The following is a 22,009-nucleotide window of genomic DNA, read 5'->3' on the forward strand; positions in this document are numbered from 1 at the left end:
GTAAGTTATAGGTACACAACACAGTGATCCATAATTTTTAAAGGTTATACTCCCTTTGTAGTTATTATAAAATATTGGTTATACTCCAATAGTGAAATAACTATTGATTTCAAACACAGCTATCAGAAATTGTTGAAGGAGTGAGAAGTAATCAGGACATTTCAAATAGGAGGGGAAAAGTTTTTAAAAATCTAAAAACTAACTCTTTGGCAGGAGTCTTTAAACTGGAAAATAATTTTAGACAACTCTGGAAACTATTCAAACATATGTTTTCACTAATGCTGTTAGTTACTTAGGAAAACCTCAAGTAACCCAGAGCTGTACTTACTCACACTTCTCATCACACAGACACTCAGGTAGGGCTGACACTATCTCCAAACTTGTGGTGGTAGTATAGAAAAACAGGGTTTGGGGTGTGGTATTTGAAAAGGGAGCGTTCATGTAGAATAACTTAATGGGATCTGGAGTTAGGGAAAAGACTTAGGATGCTTTCTCTTCCTCTTAAACAGCTACACTTACAGCCTATTGGTTAAGAACACAGGCTTTGCAACTTTCTAGATTCAAAACCTAGTTCTTGGAGCAAGTGATCCTACCTCAGTTTCCTCATCTGTGAAATGGAGATAAAAAGTACCAAAAACTCACAGGGTTTTTGAGAGGATTAACTGTGTTAATACGGGTAAAACATTTAGACAAATGTCTGGCAAAAAGTAAGTACTTTTTTATGCTTTTTAAAAAAATTGATACCAGATTTTATTTTTTCCATTTTTCTGTATAAAGACTACTCAAAAGAGTCATCTTTATCTCTACCCTCATATATTTTAAAAGGAACCATGTACTTATTTTTGAAAATAGATACCTGAATACAGATACCATAGTTAGTATGTCTCAACTTCACATAGATAACTTTTGAAAATTTTCTAATTTCTGTCCTATTAAAAACTTATTTCCAAAAAACCTTCACCAACCTTCATGTCTTAAAGGTTTTGCTAGGGCATAGGGATTATTCTTTCCCTTTCATAAATATGAAAATCAAATTACAGCGAAAGATATTACCTAGCCAATAAAATACATGAAATTCTTGGCCTTCAGTTCATACATTTCTTTTTTTTTCTGGCCTTTAAAAGAAATTGAAGTATAATAGACACAGTATTGTATTAGTTTCAGGTAAACAATGTAATGATTCAATATTCACATACATATTTCAAAATGATTGCCACAGTAAGTCCAGTTAACATTCATCACCATACATGGTTACAAATTTTTTTCTCCTAAGAACTTTCACCATCCACTCTCCTAGCTACTTTCAAATATGCAATACTGTATTATTAGCTATAGAAACCATGCAGCACATCATATCTCCATGACTTATTCATTTTATAACTGGAAATTTGTACCTTTTAACCCATTCATTTCTATTATAAAATGAAATTGCCATTATAAACTAAGATTTTCACACAGAAAAGGAACTGTTCACCAGTTTTTGTTAATTTATCTAAGAAAATATTTGAGAAAATAGTTTTAAATTCTATGACGTATTCCATTTAAATGACTTTAAATTCTATGATTATCTATCTTGGTCTATAACTCCACTGTTAAAATAAAAGGATTGTACTAGAAAACTTTTTTCCCTTTTAGTAACACTTCTACTTAACGCAGTAACAGACTATCATCTTTACTAACATGGATCAGTATTTGAGTATTCACTGTGAGAATTATTCTTATGTTTTATCATAAAAATAACATATTTAAAATAGAAAAAACCAGAAAATTCTGATTAAAATGATCTCATCATTTAGAGATGACCATTGTTAACATTTTGGTGTACACCTTATTCTTTCAGACTTTTGTTCTATTCCTAGATAATATCTAATGTCCCTTCCAGGTGTTAAATTCTGATATTATTATATTTATATAGTTCTCATATTATTATATTTATATAATAATATCAGAATTTATATAAGAATACTTGGCTATAATGAGGACTGAGCCAGTTTATTTTTATTTTTTTATTTTATTATAGTTATTTATGATATTCATAAGTAGTTTCCCCTATGTTTATGCTTAGCCACCTTAATATTTATTTTAATTTAAAGTTTTAATTTCGCAAGCTGGAAAGCATGCTATAGCCTCACCCATCAAATATGCAAGTCTATCTAAGCCATAGACCAGGCTCCACTGTCCACTTGGCAGTAGCTTACTCAAAGAGCAAACAGGAGATTTAGGAAGGGGGAAAAAGACAGCTTTGCCAAAACAACCCCACAAAGTGTCAGGAAATGCTGCCACTCTTCATAAATGTCAGGTAAACTCTGGGCTAGTCCCTCAATGCCACTGAAGGTCGCTGATCTTTGGGTCTCTACCCCATATAAATGTTCACAGACAGTCCATTTCCACAGTAAGCCCAGCTAGGGGTTAATCAACATTATTTGGACCTGTCCCTGGTCTTCTGTAGCAGATTTTTCCAGAGAAAACAGGCAACAGCCTATATTTGACTTTCACAGATAAAACTAGATTTCTTATTTGGCCTCTTCATTTTATACTGTGAACTGCAGAGATACTTATTTCCCATATTTATTCATATGGCATATACCCCCATGCAATGTATACCATGGAAATTGTTTAAACAGTTCCTAAGGAACAGGAGGAGAAAGAAACTACAGGAGAAATTTTGAAACGCAGGTAAACCTGAACAAGAACAACTGAAACCTATGCCATAGCCAATGGAGAGAAAGAAGAATTCTTCTGAAAGAAACCAATCTTGAGGAGGGGAGATCTCACAACCAGGCTTCTTTTCACCTCGGGCAGCAAGTATTTATTAAATCCCTAACAGGGACCAAGCACTGCACAGGGCGCTGTGAGAGCTTTGAAAGACATTTAAAACAATGTCTCAATCTACAATGAGCCTACCGTATAGTTGGAGAGACGGACCATAGATTTAGTAAAAAGCTTAACAGTAGTATACAGTAGAATATAAATGAAGGGTAGACATAAATATTATATCTGGGGGGGGAAAATGACTGGGTTGAGGTAGAAAAAGCTTCACAGCAGAGTTGGCACTTGATCTGTCTCGAGCATGGTTTGAGATAAGACCCTTTGAATATTGTCCCCGAGATAAAGGCCTTCTCCCTTAAGTGAGGGTGACCTCAGGACTATGTCACCACAAAATCTAAGATGTATCCTTGTCATTTAAATCCTTCAGGAAGTCAGCATTCTGGGTGAGACAACAGAACAACTAGGTCACTTTACTCCTTTTGAAAAACCTTTGGGCCTCCACTTACCATTTCTTAATACCTGGCTATCAACCATGGAAAGGTCATGCCAATGACTAAAGACCTCCTACCTCAGGAACAACAAACATCCAGGCAAGTAACCCCATAAACAGCCAAACAAATCTGTCTCATCTCCTCACTGAAGCTACTGCTTTCATTTGGATGAGGAAGTATGGGTACAAAAGGACAGATGGCAGCAGCTATCTGTTCTTAGTCTCAGTGAAGGAGGCCCGCTGGAGTGGCAGAGTCCATTCTCACTTATACAACCCTTCACTGGTATGAGAATATCACTCTCTAAAATGAAAACTACTCTGTGGCCAGATAAAATAGGGTCTTTCTAGGATCTTCTGCTTGGGTTTTATAGACTAGCCATCTTCTCACAAGCCCTCCACAAGCTAAATGATCCATGAGCTTCCACCTAAAGAGGGAGGAGGAAGAGACAGAAGGGCTGCAGTTTTCTCAACCATGACACAGGCCCAAAGAATCTCCCAGAATGTCCCCACTTAAAATTTCTCTGACCCTACAGCTACTATCATGACCATAGTACCAGGAGGCACCTGGAAAAGACCAAAGCACTTATCCTTTATCCAAGTGCATCCATTAAACTGCTTTAGTTAGCAGAAAGAAGGAAAAAGAAGGCTGAAATGTATAAGCACTTCTATCTCATTTTCTTCTGTCTTCTCCAAAACTGTATAGATTTATTATCTATAATGTAGATTTACAGCAAATTAATATTGCAATATATAATTAGAACTTCCAAATCAGTAAGAAAAGACATCCAAAAGAAGAAAAAAATTGAAGAATTGACCAAATGCTATTGCTGAACACAATATATTTCTATTGTACTTTTCCATCTTTCTACAAATATATAAATTTTATATGATTGCTACTCAGAATATATAAGCTGTATACGGCTTTTCATTCCTATATTACTGAAACAATAAAGCATTTTAAACATTTCTGTTATCCATTTTCACAATTACAATTTTAGAGGTTCATAATTCACACAACTATCCTAAAGAGTTTTTAACAATTGACAATTTTCTCATAACATGAGATGAATGAAACCCAAAACTCCTATTAAGCAACATCAGTAGCAACTAGTATTATAACTGCAACTCAGAGTCAATGATTCCCAGCAGTATGGCATACAAAAGGAAAAAAAAAACAGAAGAGCCACCTTCACTGTTTTTAAGCCCTCAATTTCCGAAATTCTCTGAACTCAACTTAGTTGAGTCAAGCATCCCCTGCCCTTAAACAAATTTCCTAGATTGGTTGAGTTATTTTTATTTTACTCCACTGGGCACTCAAGTTCTCTCCTGACTCTCTTCTTGTAACTGTATAGTGTCTGATCAGAATCAGTGAAAATTCATGGGTTTCAATATAAAGACAAATCAACATGATGTATGTGTGTGCATGTGTGTGTGAATATACGTCTGTATATGAAAATATATATTCCCTTTGTCTAACTCTACTGAGAAGACCTAGGAACAGTGATATCCCAATAGCAACAATCACATCTAGCACCCAGATCTTGGTTGGCTAAATGCCATTTCCCATTAATGGGAACAACTTGAGTGTCATAATAATCAATAATATTAACAAACTCATTCATTGAATAAAGTGGGAAACCATGACTCAATGCAAATATAAACAAGTAAATAATTTGAAAGGTTGATGAGGAATGGGGTATCTATATAGTTTCAAAGTATCTTATGACAAAATATGAATTACAAAGAAGGGAAAAGAGTAACTTTACAGGGGAGAAGCCTAGCAGACACCACCTTCATCAAGTAATTAACGTTAACTCTGTGATACACCCATCAAAGATGCATAATCTTAATCTAATCATGAGGAGATACTGGGCAACCAAATTAAGAAACATTCTACAAAATAAACATGGAAACAACCTAAGTGTCCAACAATAGATGACTGGATAAAGAAGTTGTGGTATATTTATACAATGGAATACTACGCAACCATAAAACATAATAAAATAATGCCATTTGTAGCAACATGGATGGACCTAGAGATCATCATTTTAAGTGAAGTAAGCCAGAAAGAAAAATACTGTATGATATCACTTATATGTGGAATCTAAAAAAAAAAAAAAAAAAAAGCAAACAAACTTATTTACAAAACAGAAACAGACTCACAGACATAGAAAGTTACTTGGGGGGAAGGGATAAATTGGGAATTTGAGATTTGAAGATACTAACTAGTATATATAAAATAGATAACAAATTCACACTATATAGCACAGGGAACTATATTCAGTATATTGTAGTAACTTACAGTGAAAAACAATATGAAAATGAATATATGTATGTTCATGTATGACTGAAGCATTATGCTGTACACCAGAAATTGACACATTGTAAACTGACTATACTTCAATAAAACAAAATATACAAAAATAGAAACATTCGACAAAATAACTGACCTATAATCTTCCAAAGTGTCAGGATTATGAATATAAGGAAAAACTGAGGAGCTCTTCCAGACTGAATTAGACATAAGACAACTAAATGAAACAAGTGATTCTGAACCAGATCTTTTTGTTGTAAAGGGCATCACTGGGATGATCAGCAAAACTCGAATGGGGTCCAATAATTAGATGGTAGTAATACAACAATTTAACTTTCCAGTTTTGAAGGTTGTATTGTGGGTGTGTTAGGGAATGTTCCGCCCTATAAGGAAATGCACACTCAAGTATTTGGGGAAACTGAGTATCAGGTTGGCAACTTTCAAATGGTTTAGGAAAAAAATTTTTTGAATGTATTTTTATCTTCTCTGTAAATTCATGATCATTTCAAAAAAATTTTAAGTTTAAACAATAAAAAGTTGTAAGGTATATTCAACAACAGAAAGCACCTGGATTCTAAAGTCAGGCCTTCTGGGTTCTAACAGCCACTTACTAGTTGTACGACCTACTGCAAGTCACATGTCGTATTTCCTTTTTCCTTATCAGTAAAATGGGAATGACGTTCACTGTAAAAAGTTTATTGTAAAAATCAAATGAACTATGAGAAAATACTTAATACATGAAATTGCTAATCAAGCATAAGATATTTTTCAATCCTGTTGAAACAAGTTAAAAGTCAACCAAAAAGATAAAATGAAACACATATTATAGGTACAGGAGACCTATTGTGACACTATATCAATCAGGATATGAGCAGAAATAGATGATGTATTTAAATCAGAATATTCAAGTTCAATTAAGTAAAAAGACTACTTACAAAGGTTTGAGTGGGGAGTAGGAAAATGACAAATGACAGTGGAGTAGCCTGAAACCAGTGCCTGGAAATTCACCACAACAGGGCCCAAACGGACAAGGTGTGGAAAAGCTCACCAAAACCTGAAGGGGGAGAATCACGCGGAGAGTGCCACCTTGAGAGGAGTTGTGACCTTAAGTTAAAGGATGAGGCCAGACCAAGCCAAACTCCCATGAGAAAACCTCTTCCCCTGATCTGCTGGGATTCTCCATTGTTTAACCACAGCCTCAAGCCAGGGCAAGGGAACCCACTGATTAGTCCGACTGGTCAGCCCTTGGGGCACAGAAGAGGGTAGGAAACATTGATGAGTTGATCTGGAAGGGCAAAAGGAAGATAGTCAACAAAACTTAAAAGGAGAAGAGAATGCTATTAGCTGAAGAAGAAGGGAAGACTTCATAAAATAGGGAACATGTGAACTGGGATCAAGAAATGAGTAGGATTTTAATTATTAGATTGATTATCTAGGCAGTATGAGTAATACATGTAAAGCCAAGAGTAATGAAAATGCATGGCTGTCCAGGTCAAATTCAGAAAATCAGATATGCTAGAAGATAAGATGAAACTATTGGGGTCATGCTAAGGATTAGGTTTCCTTTTCTTTAATTTTTAAAAACCAAGGTATAGTTGATTTACAATATCATATTAGTTTCAGGTGTACAACATAATGATTCAAAATTTTTTAGATTATACTTTGTTCAAAGTTGTTATAAAATATTGCCTATATTCCCTGTGCTGCACAATATATCCTTGCAGATTACTTAGTTTATACATAATAGTTTGTACCTGTTAAGTCTCCTACTCCTACCTCATCCTTCCCCTCTCCCCACTGGTAACCAGTAGTTTGTTCTCTATATCTGAGTCGGGGAGGGGGTTGTTATATTCATTTGTTTGTTTTATTTTTTAGATTCCACATATACATGGTAACATACAGTGTTTGTTTTTCTCGGAGTTATTTCACTAAGCACAATATCCTCCAGGTCCATCCATGTTGTTTTAAATGACAAAATTTCATTCTTTTTTGTGACTACTATTCCAGTTATGTATATGCCACATCTTCTTTATCCATTTATCTGCTGATATTTAGGTTATGTCCATATCGTGGCTATTATAAATAATGCTGCTATGAACACTGGGATGCATGCATCTTTTCAAATTCGTATTTTTGTTTTCTTCAGATATATACCCAGGAGTAGAATACTGGATCATATGGCAATTCTATTTTTAGCTTTTGGAGGAACCTCCATACTCTTTTCCATAATGGCTACACCAATTCACATTCCCACCAACAGTGTACAAGGGTTTCCTTTTCTCCATAGCTTCGCCAACATTTGTTATTTGTGGTCTTTTTGATGATAGTTATTCTGACAGGTGTGAGATGTTAATAAAAGTGGCAAGAGTAGGCATCCTTATCTTACTCCTGATCTTAGAGGAAATGCTTTCAGCTTTTAACTGTTTAGTATGATAGCTATCTTACATGGCCTTTGTTATGTTGAGGTATGTTCCCTCTATACCCACACTGTGGAGAATTTTTATCATAAATCGATGTTGAATTTTGTTATAAGCTTTCTCTGCATCTATTGAAATGATCACCTGATTTTTATTCACACATTGTTTTACTGACTTTCTCCACATCTTCCTTTAGTTCTTCAAGCATCTTTAAGACAGTTAAAAGTCTGTGTCTAGTGTATCTGCCTTTAGGTCCTTTTCAGGGGTAGTTTCTGTAGATCAATTTTTTCCTTTGAATGGGCCAAAATGTCATGTTTCAATGGGCCAAAATGTCATGTTTCTTTGTATACCTTGTGAATTTTTGTTAAAAATTGGACATTTGAATCTAATAATGTAGTAACTCTGGAAATCAGATTCTTTCCTTTCTCCAGAATATACTGTTTCTTGTTATTTTTTGTTTATTGTTTTTGTGTTTTCGATTGTTGTAGGCTGTCTCTGTGCTGAGGACCAGCCTGAGGTGTAATCCGAAGGTATTCTCAGATCTCTTCTAAGCCTTTCTCTGGGCATGTAGTCACTTTCTAACTTTCCCTGTTTTGTAGTTTTTGAATGTCCTGGTCTTCAATGTCTGGCTCCCAAAAGTGGAAAAAGAGTAAGATCCCCTTTAGATCCTCTGGAAGTCACTTCAGCTCATTGTTACACCTTGAAGAAAGGTGTAACAATGGCTGCCTACATCTTTGTCTGCACCTCTGTGATCAGAAGCAGCAATTAGCAATCAGAGTACAGATTCTTGATATTTGGAAACAGGGTTCTTTTTGCACACCCTGACTTCTGCACGCTATGTGCAAGATGCTCCAGGACCAGTGCACCGCTGCCTGCCACCTGACTGGGGATAGGGTATGGATAGCTGCTACTGTGCTAAGAGCTGAAATTGACTGAAATTCAATTTATCTTCCAAGTGTTCCCCTGGAAGTTGGAAGTCTTTGATTGACTCCAGAGTTCCAAAACGCTTACATCAGATTCTGCCACTGCAACTGTTATCTAGGTAGGAAAACACGTTAATGCTGTCTTCCCAGAATCCTCTTCTCCATAATGATTTTTTTTAAAACACAAATTAGTACCCTCATATTCCCTATTGAAAGTTGTATATATTTAAATACATAGGAATCTCTTTTATTCCTGAATCCATTAACTAAGATGCACCCAAATTATCACCCTATAGATGTCCTTTTCCTTTTAATTTCCAAAAATATAAATATATTAAATAATATTAACCTAAACAGAGACTTTATTTTTCACCTGGTACAAAAAGTGATCTAATAAAATCATGTGAAAGCAAGTCAAATTATTTACTCAACCAATACTTGTAGAGTGCCTTCTAAAGCAAAATACCGTGCTATGCACTATTTCTGTTGTTTAAGGATGATTGTTAGGATTACTTTGCACAATTAATACTTGAACAGAAGTGCTTTATTCACAATCAGGGTTTTAGATTCACACAGCCAGTAACATTTACTAAGCAATTATTTTGTATAAGGCTCTCTTCTTAGCACCTTAGATGCTATTAATTCATTTAATCCCCATAATACATCTATGAGGGTAGTTACTATTACCTTCATTCTCGAATTTTCACATGAGAAAACTGAAGTCCCACAGGTAGTAAGTAGTTCTAAACAAAGCTCTTGCTTCTAACCGCTGTGATATTCTGCCACTAACAAAATAACTGTTCGCAGAGTTATCAGGAGAGGCAAATCTTATCTGCTGAACACTAGGCTATTACTCTACAATTTAAAATTGTTCTTCAAGGTTTCCTTACTTCCTGTTGTTTTGCTTCACACTGGGAGAAACTCTACCAGGTCTCCTTTTCAGTGTTTCTTTAGAGCAGTTTCAGTAAAATTTTGTTACAGCCTTTGGCCAAAAGCAATAAAGTCTGATCCTACTGCCATTTGTTAATCACTTTGGAGTCTTTTTGCTCCATTAACTTTTTCACCTGCATGTGGAAAGAATTATAATCTTATTCCCAAATTTCACCCATATTGTCATTATTAAATGACCAGAATTTGAAGCCTTATTAGAGACAGACACAATTACATTTTTCTTTCTTAAATGTTTTTCAAATTACAAATTTCAAATACTCACTTTTTGTACCAAGTGAAAAAATACAATGCATGAAGAAAAAGCTAACCTTCCCTCCTTTACTGCACCTCTAATCCTACTCATTGAAGTGCCCAGTAGGTCCCTGTCAGGTACCAAGGTAAGGAAGGATATACTCAACAGGTATGTCCTTCCATACCTTCTTCCATATATACGAGGATATACAGTTCTTCATTTTCGTTTTCATTGAAATAGACACATACAATATACATTAACTGAAACTTGCTTTTTTATCACATAACATACCATGAACACATAACTCTTCCTTTTTCGTGCATACACACACAGTCACAGTTACACAAACACAATTTGAAATAATTGGGATATCATTCATCCTCTAGAGGGAATGCTTTGCTTTATTTCCTTTTTATTTGCCATCCGTCTTTTCCCTCCTCATACCTTAACCCCGATCTGCAGGTAGTGTGGTAACAACTGGCATCATTTCTTGTTCTTCCCACAGTCATAATCATAAATGCATGCACACTCCCAAATTTATGGGATATGGTTACTTCTTTTAAAAATGGGATGTTATCATACATCTTGTTTTTCTCAGCTAAAATCATCTCATGGAAATTCTTCTAAGTCATCCAGAATATCTTCCATGGTGTAAATGCACCAAAATTAAGTCAATCGTTCCCCTATAAGTGGGCAATCACTTGTTTCTACTATTTTATCCCCACTCACAATGGTTTACTAAATATCCTTAACACAGAAGACCCTGAATAGCCAAAACAATCTTGAAAAAGAAGAATAGAGCTCGAGGAATCACACTCCCTGACTTCAGACTATACTACAAAGCTATTATAATCAAAACCATATGGTACTTACACAAAACCAAACACACAGATCAATGGAACAGGACAGAAAATCCAGAAATAAACCCACGCACTTGTGGTCAATTAATCTATGACAAAGGAGGGAAGAATATACAATGGAGAAAAGACAGTCTCTTCAGTAAGTGGTGCTGGGAAAACTAGACAGCTACCTGTAAAATACTGAAATTAGAACATTCTCTAACACCATATACAAAAATAAACTCAAAATGGATTAAAGACTTAAATGTAAGACCAGATACTATAAAACTCCTAGAGGAAAACATAGCAGAACACTCTTGGACATAAATCACAGCAATATATTTTTTGAACCAGCTTCTGCAGTAATGGAAATAAAAGCAAAAATAAACAAATAGAATCTAATTAAACTTAAAAGCTTTTGCACACCTAAGGATACCATCAACAAAAAGACAATCTACAGAATGGGAGAAATATTTGCAAGTGATGCAACCGAAAGGCACTAATTTCCAAAATAGGCAAACAGCTCATACATCTTAATGTCAAAAAAATAAGCAATCCAATCAAAAAATGGGCAGAATAACTAAACAGACATCTCTCCAAAGAAAACAGACAAATGGCCAACAACCACATGAAAAGATGCTCAACATCATTAACTTTTAGAGAAATACAAATCAAAACTACAATCAGATATCACCTCACACCAACCAGAATGGTCATCATTAGAAGTCTACAAATGATAAATGCTGGAGAGAGTGTGGAGAAAAAGCAACCCTCCTACGTTGCTGGTGGGAATATAAATTGGTGCAGCCACTATGGAGGTTCCTTAAAAAACTAAAAAGGGACTTACCGTATGATCCAGCAATCCCATTCCTGGGCAAATACCCAAAGAAAAATAAAATTCAAAAAGACACGTGCACCCCAGTGTCCATAGCAGCACTATTTACAATAGCCAAAACGTGGAAACAACCCAAATGTCCATCAACTGATGACTATATAAAGAAGATGTGATACATATACAATCAATACAACTCAACCATAAAAAAGAATAAAATAATGCCATTTGCAGTAACATGGATGGACCTGGAGATCGTCATTCTAAGTGAAATAAGCCAGAAAGAGAAAGAAAAATGCCCTATCACTTATAGAACCTAAAAAACAAGGACACAAATGAACTACTTATTGTTTATAACTCAGATGATTGATTCTTCGAATGTGTAAGCACATTTGACAGTCCTTTATGAATGGATTACTGCATTCTGTTGATTGTTATTTTGTGGTTGGCTTTATTCCGTTGATAATTATGTAAGTTTAAAAGGCTAAAGCTCTAAGCTGTTCTTAGAAACAATGAACAGTACATATATGTAAATTTTTTTAATGTGTGCAGTATACATGTATTTACATGCAATACATTGTATATGTGCACAGTCAAGTTGTAACAATTTTACCTAATAAAACTGAAAAATTAGAAACATATATCCCAGTAAAATAACTGAGAACCATAATCAATCAACCAACCAATCAATCAATGTCCTTGACCGTCTATCCTTATATACCAATGCTTTTATTTTTATAGAAAGTATTTCAAGAATGGGACTGCTAGGTCAAAGGATTAAATTATTATCTTTTTAACTGCTCTTAGTTTGGACCATACAAATTCATATCTCATTGTTACTGTAGTAACTGAGTTTGAATTCATCATTTTTTTTTTTTTTGGCGATTTGGATTTGCTCTCCTATGAAGTGTCTGTTCACATCCTTTGCTCATTTTTCTACTGTATTGTTTTTCTTTTTCTTGTCAATATGAAAAACTTCTTAGTATATTATAAACAGCAGCCCTTTATCTGCCATATGCATTGCAAATATTTTTCCTCCCTAATCTAACTTTTTTCCTAAGTTAAAAGACTTTTTTGAGCAGTTTTAGGTTTATAGAAAATCAGTTTCCCTTATTTTTAACATTCTGCATTACTGTGGTACACTTGTTACAACCAATGAGCCAACGATGATATATTATTATTAACTAAACTTTGCATAGTTCACATTAGGGTTCACTTTTTGTTTTGTATAGTTTACGAATTTTACCAAATGTATAATGACATCTAGCCACCTTTACAGTATCATAAAGAATAATTTCACTAGTCTGATAAAAATCCCCTGTACTGTACCTAGTCATCCCTCCTTCCCTTCCCCTGTAGCCCTTGGCAACCACTGATCTTTTTATTGTCTCCACAGTTCTGCCTTTTCCAGAATGCTGTATGGTTGGAATCATACACTATGCAGCCTTTTCAGATTGCTTCTTTCACTTAATAATATGTATTTAAGTTTCCTCCATGTGTCTTCATGACTTCATAGCTCATTTCTTTTTAGCTGTACCACAGTTTACACATTCACCTATTGAAGGACACCTCGGCTGCTTCCAAGTTTTGGCAACTATGAATAAAGGTGCTATAAATACTTGGAGCATAGGATGTAGTTTTTAAGTCTTTTTCAGTACCAAGAAGTGTGACTGACCAATGCCAACTTTCCCCTCATCCTGTGCCGAGATCTCCCGAGAATCCACGCATTCCAACCCTTAGCTCTCAGCACTACAAAGTATAAAGTCCACTTCCTCTATTAGAACTGCAACAAAGCCTGAGGCCTCCCCTGAACCTTCCAGGCCCTGACTACCTGCTGACCCATAGCTGCTGCTGTTTCCTTTTTTTTTTTTCTAAAGAAAAGGATAGAATTTAACCTTTATCTATAGGACACTGATAGATATAAAATTTCACATAGAAATAAACCTATTGAGAGGATAAGCTTCGTACAGAATGTACAGTTTGGAAATGTTCAAGTATAGTTCCCTTGTAAAAAGTGCTACAATAACAAACCACATTTTAGAAGTTCTTATTGGAGAAAGAGTAAGACAAAACTATACCAAGCATAGTACATGTTTAGGGTAAGAAACTTGTGCCTCAGCTGCACAGTCTAAAAGTTAATGGTCCCAGGAATGCCATCCTGAACTGGGAATGGGTAGCTTTCGGAGGTAAATTCTGGCACAGCATTTTGATCTCCTTCCTCCTCCATAGGGAAATATTCCTTGAGCAAGGTTAATGACACTTTATACAAAGGCTCATTTTCATGGTTTCACAGAGCTTCAATTTAGTCCAAATTTCTACATTCTTCAATCACATTAAGTTTCTCAGTTTCACCTTAGTTTCTCAGCAGCCTGGAAGATCTTTGAAATGGCATCCAGAATAACCAGGGTAGTTTTGGTATGTTTTGCAGTTGACAGGTTCATCAACAGTTCTGCTACACCACATGAGTGAGCGCCTACACAGCCTGTCCAGCTGGTCTACCACGTCTATAGCTGGTCACAGCCCATGCAGCTTCTTGTCATCTGCCTTAGAGAGAACTCTAACAAGGAAAGGGACTAATCCATGATTCACAACTTGCTGTATCTGGTCCTGGCGGCCTGCTGTGATATTTGACATTGTCCATGCAGCTTCCTTCCAAATATTAATTTTGGGTTCATTAGCAGGCTGGGAAAGATGGCAAGTGCTCCTGGATCTATTACAACCTAAGTCTGTTCATCTGTTTCAGTGACAATATTCCTAATGGCTCTTAGCACAGGCTCTCAGTCACATTCGGCAACTGAGTAGCTCCTAGAAGCTTCACAAGTTGGGACACAAATCCTGTTTTCATGACCATTTCAATCCATTCATTTAGACCATCAGTAGGGGAGGAAATGGCCTAGCAGGAATATCTGCTAATATTTCTGGATCATCTTGGTGCAGGAGACAAACTAAAGTAGGAAGAATTTACTCAACAGCAACTAACAGGGGTGCAGGACTCTTGTTGCAACAAAGGTTTGAAAGTGTCCAGGTAAGGTGATACAAGTGACCATATGCTAAAGATGACACGGTAGGAACTGCAAGAAGAGTCAACAGTGGATCAACGGTGCTGTACTTGATAACTAAGTCTTGGAAAACTGAACCATCACCTGCAATGTTTTCTAGAGCCGACACATCTTGTTCACTGATGAAGGTATGGGGAGACACCAACTGAGAAATGAATGCTGCTACAGCACCTCTATCTACCATAGCCCTGACCGTTCTGAAGTCCTGGAAGCGATGTTAATGAGCCCCAGGCAGATTCAAACTGAATAGGACAACAATCAGTTCTGCTCTCGAAGGAAACAAATTTTGGAATTAAACAAGCCCAGATTATATTGTCAGGGTGAGGTGGGGGGCACTGTTTTTCCTTGAAGGCAATTTCCCAGCAGCATGAGTATCTTGGAGCTGGCTTTCCAAATAACATTGTGCCTTTCACAGTATCATCAACAGACCAATTTACAGTGCCCTGTTTTGGTTTTCTTGCAGTGGAGAAGCAGTGTCATCAGCTTATTACATTTCTCCTTTCAGCAGCTGGTCATCCTTCTTAGCTTTCCTCAGCTCCACAGTAACTTGTATCCAGCCTCATTTCTGCACTGTTGGGGCCCTGTTCTTGAATCTGTTAAGGCAGGCAGCTGGTGAATTAGCATTCTCCTCGGTGAACATGGTTATGAGACAAGGGGAGAAAACTACAGAGCCAGGTCAGGTTTCCACAGGAGGCAGTGCAGACCCTGTAGCTTCTTAACTTAAGAAAACATGGGGCTAGAAATGAAGGAAGCTGAGACATATTCAAGTCTCTATCTTTCTAGATACTTCCTAAGCATGTGATTTCCCTGGATTCTTCAATCTCTTGGCACAATGTGCCCCAGATAATTTTCCCCACTATCCTGAAGAATGTAGGAAATCCTCTCTCATCTGAGTTTGGTATAACTTCACAGTGCCCCTGTTAAAATGCACGTGCTACCAGGGAGGATAGAGGAATACACTGTTGTGAATGTAAAAGGATTGGAGAAATTATTGTATGCAGGATAAGATCTTGATCAGGTATTGGAGAAGTTAATGATGATAATAATAATAAATAAATAACACACATCGCATTTATTCTCTGCTATGCACTGTTCGAAGTGTTTTATATTTACATACTCATTTAGTCCTCACAACAACTCTGAGGTAGGCATTATTATCCCCATTTTACAGATGAGATAACTGAAGCACAGAGAGATAAAGGGACTAGAACAGGGTCACAGCTAGTAATTTGCGAATCTGGGAAATAAATTACACTTTTAATCACTATACTTCACCATCTTTCATCTAGGAAGGAGATGGGAGTCAAAGTGGAAAGTCTAGGGTCTCTCTGGTATCAGACCCTAAAATATACCCTCTCTACTAAATGCAACTCTTATCACCTTTATCAAAAGATAAAAACAAAAATCCCTATTTGTCTAGGGCTTCTTTCTCTGAAAAGAAAAAAAGAAAATCGCACATAGCAGCAAATACTTGGAGGTAACAAATATACATACTACACAGAGAAACATAAATTCATATTCCCAGTTTCAGCCCCTAGTTCCTGAAGGAACCAGGAAAACTGAGCTTTGAGATCAACAAAACACGTATCTTTGTTTATAAAAGATTTTGCTATTTCTAACAATGCCTTTTTTCTAAGGAATGTTCCCATGGACAACTGTCCAAGTGGCATGTGAGATCTGGTAGGTCCCATATGTGGCTCTTGTACTCTCTGGACATAAGCAAGGAATTCACAGGATAGACAGATGAGTATCTAGCTCTAATGCTTTCCTCCTCCCTGTAAATAGACAGATTGCTTACGCAGGATCCTGAAAGAAAAGATGAAAGACGGATTTATTGGAATAGAATCTAAAGACTCATGCCATTCCCACAGCTGCCTCTAAAAAGACAACCAGGGGGTTGGGAGGTAGCTCAAGGGGTAGTGTGCATGCTTAGCATGCAGGAGGTCCTAGGTTCAATCCCTAGTGCCTCCATTAAGATAAATAAATAAATAAAAAGCCTAATTAGCCCCCCAATAAAAATAATTTTTAAAAAGACAACCACAAGTGATTCTTTGATCATAATTTGCCATGTTTTATATTATTTAACCCTGTTTTCTAGGACTCATCTGTCTAGACCCCAAGCAAAGCAAGCAAACTCAGTATGGGGAAAAGAGAGATGCCAACCATTAGAAGACCCCAAATAAGAATGCTAATAAGATGTGCCAGACAGGATAAAGATCAATGGACACAATCACCTCCCTAGAGGCGCTCTGAATGGGAGACAGAAAGCTGCTGCTGACCTCCTACAGCTACTGCTGAATTCTGAGCAGTAATGAGTAACGTTCCAGCATCACATGGCCTGGTTGTGTGACTGCAGTTTCCAGTTTCCTTATTTCCTCACATAGCCTCACATTCATGACCCATCGTGTGAGGCAACCTGATTACCTCTCTTCCATGCACAATGGCAGGTTCAGCTGTCAACAGCAACAAGCACAAAGCCGAATCACTGAGCAGCAGTCACACGACAAGCGGACTTGCCAGCAGTTTGCCCAGCAGCTGGTCTGGACAAAGACGGGGATCGCAATATGGAAAATGGTTTAATTATCAAGGGTGAGGGAGACTTTGCTTATTCACAGGCAGAATCCCAGAGGGATAAGCTGTTTCACTGCCTTCAGGATAACGTACAAAATAAAGGGATATCACAGATCCAGGAGGCCTTCATCCCACCAGGTAGAACTTCCAAGAGCTAGGGTACCAGCAATAATTGAGGCAAGTCAACTGGAAAATTTTCTACTCCTAATAATTAAGGACCTACAGAATAGGGATTAGCAAATTTTTTCTATTAAGAGCCAGGCAGCAAATATATTAGGCTTTATGGGCCATATGGTCTCTGTCACAGCTACTCAACTGTGCCTTTGTAGTACAAAAAGCATCCATAAACACTGCATAAACGGATAGGCATGGCTGTGTTCCAATAAAAACTTGACTAAATCAGGTAGCAGCCAGATCTGACCCACGGCCATAGTTTGCCGTACATCCCTAGCTGTAGGGTAGAAGTCCTTTTTAGAGCCAACTTCTTCAAAAATATAAGTGGGTGTCTGGGTTCTAAGAGGAAGAGGAAACAGAGAACACTAAAGAGAGTCCCGTATACGTGAAAGGCCTTCTAATCCTTAGAAATACATTAAAATCATTTATCACTAAAAAGAAAGTAAAAGTAGACGGACAGATCCCTTTGACCCATTTTCTTACAGTAACTGATAATGTACCAAAGTTAAAGTCACTCAGTAAGCTCAACATTGAAGAGTCATCAGTCAGGGTAAGCTTAGTTAAGTTACTATAGCAAACCCCCAAAGCAGAGTAGGTTAAAACAACAAAAGTTTATTTCTGGCTCATGCTACATGTGGGTCAGTAGGGAGGAGGCTATAGGACTGAGTGTCTACTGACCATGGCGCGTAATGAGAGACTGCAAGGCGGCAGGGCTCTCCCAGGAAGTTATGGGGATGGCATACACAGAGTGGTTTTGCCACAGCCCACTCTGGGACCAGCATGTATTTCATAACTCCTTGGTTCCCTGCTGCAGTCTTCTAGATCAGCTATGATGGTTGTACTGGTGCTGTTAATGTTCTGCTATTACGCTTGGATTCCATTACCATTTTCAGACACACCAGGCAGCTGGTGACCTTTAACTTCCGAGTCAGTATCTGTTTCCTTGTCTCTTTTTTGAAGGACTGCCCTCAGGTTACCAGAACTCCTTTTGAGAGCCAGATACTCTATAGAAAGCAGTGTTAACCAGTGACTGATGGGTGGAGGAAAACTCAGAACATTTTTGATCAGGAAGCCTCTCTTCTCTATCTTCAAAGCACATCTGTGGAGTGGCCTGGCCTTCTTCCCTTGCTGGTCTCACCTCCTCACCCCACCGACCACTTCTGTCCTGGCAATACTTCCTAGTAAATGACTTTCACACAACTCCTTGTCTCAGGGTCTGTTACTGAGGAAGCCAGACCAAAAACAGCACTCTCATTGCTTGAGGAGGAAAAGCTATGTGGTGCTATAGAGAGAGGCCAGGATTTGGACTCAGGAGACCCCAAATGACCGAGTTCTGGCTCTACAACTTACTAGACAACAGCAGTCTTTATCAGCCCTTCTAGAATGTAGAAATAATGGTACCTACACAACAATTTTGTGACTGATACATGTGCTAATTTCAACACGTGCTAATGAAAGCACTTTGTAAACCAGAGAACACTACACGACAAAGTTTAAGCTCATTTAAGACAGAAGTTTCCCAACATCGAATCCCGCCCCCAACCTGTAATTAAGACTATGCTCCTGCCTGTCTACTAAGAGACTCTGTAAAGCAGTGATTCTCAGATTTTATCATACATTTTATCACTTGGAGGGCTGTTTAAAAAGTTTGATGAGCCCAACGCCTAGAATTTTTGATTGAGTAGACATAGGGAAGAGCTGCAGAATTTCCATTTCTAACAAGTTCTCAGATAATATTAATGCTGCTGATCTGGAGACCTCACTTTGAGAACTATTATTACAAAGAAAACTTCAGCCAGCTCTGCAGAGTGGAACTGACAGAAGCTCGCCGTGGTTCTTCTTCACCCCGGAGAGGATGTTTAGGAGACAGACTAGGCTTTAAAAAACTTTTCTGTGAATTCTTTAACTACCTTTAAATTATACACTTTAAGTGGATGAATTTTATGGAATGTGAATTGTATCTCAATAAAATTGTTCCAACCAGAAAAAAACCTTATTGTGAGATTTTCTTTCCCATGCTATGGATGCCCTCATCTTATGAAATAAACATGTACAAGCACAGTTGGCTGTAAGGAAAATTTCTGTAGAGGAAACTCTATATTCCATCTCAATCCCATACTGACTTACATTTAGCAAAAAAAAAAAAAAAAAGTTCAGATATTTGCCTGTCTAGTGTCACAATAGATATTAAAGTAACGACAAGAACAATTTACTATTGAAACATAACAGTAATATTCAAAGCACTTTACATGTATCAGTAATTTACTCCTCACAATAACCTATAAAGTAGGTATTATTATTATCATCTTCATTTTACAGATGAAGCGACTGAATGTTGTCCAGAGTCATAGAGCTAGCAAATGTCAGAGGTGGGGTTCACACCCAGGCAGTGTTCCTCTCCAGTCCACAGTCTTAACAAAAAAAAGTTGGATGATGGATGATCTTTCAAAAGTCTGCCTCATTTATAAAATTCTAACTCTATGATCTTTCTCCTTATTGGCACTTCTTTGTGTACATACCTTCCATTCCTATGTGGGCCATATGATCAAGCATGCAGCTATCCCAGAGCACAGGAATGGCTCCCAGGAAGCTTGCCAGTTGCTCTGTCTGCGTGTGGATAATAACTCATAATGCTGTGGTGGAATACTATCCCCCATATAACTATTAAATATAGTCTATACTCAACCCAAACAGTACCAAAACTGAGGGATGATAAACAGCACACATACTAAAACCTCACTGATCTACTCTGTCTTGAAGACGTTCTGCATGACATGCAGATTTGCTAAAGAAATGCACTTTTTCAAATTCAGTATATTTTATAAATCTAAGTATATAGTAAGAAACAAAGTGAAAACAGACTGAAATTCATCTCTATGGCTAGAAACTCGCCCAGGGCTGGATGTAAGAGGTTAATACTGACAGATGCAAGTCATAAAAAGAAAAGTCTGGCAGGGCTGCGTTTGGCCTGCCTGTCCTCTCTTAAGAGATCAGCAGGCTAGGTAGGGACATTACTGATGTCCCAAGAGGAGTAATTTGCTCAAAGTCACACAGTAAATTACTGGTAGAAGGATTCACACCTATGTCCAAATTTTCTATTTGTACCCTGAGGCACTTTTAGGAGCCATTCTGATTTCTCTTGGGTCTATTCTGCACAGGGTGGGTCTCTCCATTGCTGATGTTTCAGTCTCTCTTCGCCAGGAAACGAAAAACTACATATAAGAGTAACCCCTGCAACCAAACTCTATCACTGTGACACACTGCATAGCATTTAATAGGGTCCTACAAAAGGCAGAGGCTATTCTCGACCATTATCATAAGACCCTCTGCTGGGTCTACGAGGAAGCAGCATGACGAGCAGCACTCTGGAACTGTGATGAGAGACCTGTCCATAAGCTGCTCGCCTTTCAACATTTCAGAGCATTTACTGGAAAAAGCCCCAGGAAAGAGCTTTACAATGTGTTTCAAAAGAGCACAAGTGGGGCTTCTGAGGTGCTGGGGATGCTCTATTTCTTGATCTGGATGCTGGTTACGTGGGTATGCTCAGCTTGTAAAAATTCAAGTGGATAGAAACCTTGAGCTGTACATTTATAAGATGGGCATTTTTCTGTGTGTATATTTCAATAAAAAGTTTTTTAAAGAGTAGTTCTGCTTTTTTACCAGCAAAAAATTATGGCACACATTTGCCAAAGACTCTTTTGAGCACACAGTCTCCACTACTGCAGAAGCTTGTTCATGACATACTGAGCCAGAGGACGGGTTGTGAACAAAGGCTGGGGTGACAGAGAGGGCCCGGGTCACATTTGCTGGGGGCTTCAGAAGCCTTTCTCAACACTGGACTATTTAGGCAGAGTGAAATCACAGTGGGGAAGGGAGAAAAGAACATTTCCTCCCTAGTTTTTAGCTTCCTCTTTGTCCTCACTCTTTTCTTCCAAAATGCCCCCTGTCCACCCTCATCAACCTCAGCAGTAAATCATGCAACAGTTTCAAGAGTCAGATCCCCAGATCCAGGGATGCCCTGGGCTGTCACAAGCAAACCCAAGCAGGCCCCTGTGGTACTAAAGGGGAAAAAGAACATCACACATCTCAGACACCCACGTACAACACACAGTACACGCTTAGTTAACACTGACTGAATAAATGAATATATAATCTCTGGACTGAATCCAAAATACACACAATAAATGTGTGCTGCATAAAATTAAGTGATGGCTGTTCTCTAGGTCTCCCCTAAATGCTGCCTGCATTAATTCCACATTTGTGATCTTCAGCCAAGATGAACATCACCAGGTCAGTATCCTTCACATAGCACTGTTTCCGTATTTTTTTAATGTGTTCACAAGGGCTCTTTACTGCCTTTTGTAATGGGTCCCTTTAGGCAGCCCTCTGAGAGGCAACCAAGTAGGACAAAGCTGCTTAAGTTGTTGAAGTTGTTAAT

The 22,009-nt window shown here is 37.6% G+C and overlaps 1 protein-coding gene and 1 pseudogene across 1 annotated transcript in view; both read right to left on the minus strand.

The window, feature by feature from the left end:
- Positions 1–22,009, minus strand: part of STARD9 (StAR related lipid transfer domain containing 9) — a 108,592-nt gene that overhangs the window by 60,098 nt on the left and 26,485 nt on the right.
- On the minus strand, positions 13,896–15,466 carry LOC102534230 (importin subunit alpha-1 pseudogene; annotated as a pseudogene).

The sequence above is a fragment of the Vicugna pacos genome, chromosome 6 (genome assembly GCF_048564905.1).
Source record: "Vicugna pacos chromosome 6, VicPac4, whole genome shotgun sequence".
In the NCBI taxonomy this organism is placed as follows: Eukaryota; Metazoa; Chordata; class Mammalia; order Artiodactyla; family Camelidae; genus Vicugna; species Vicugna pacos.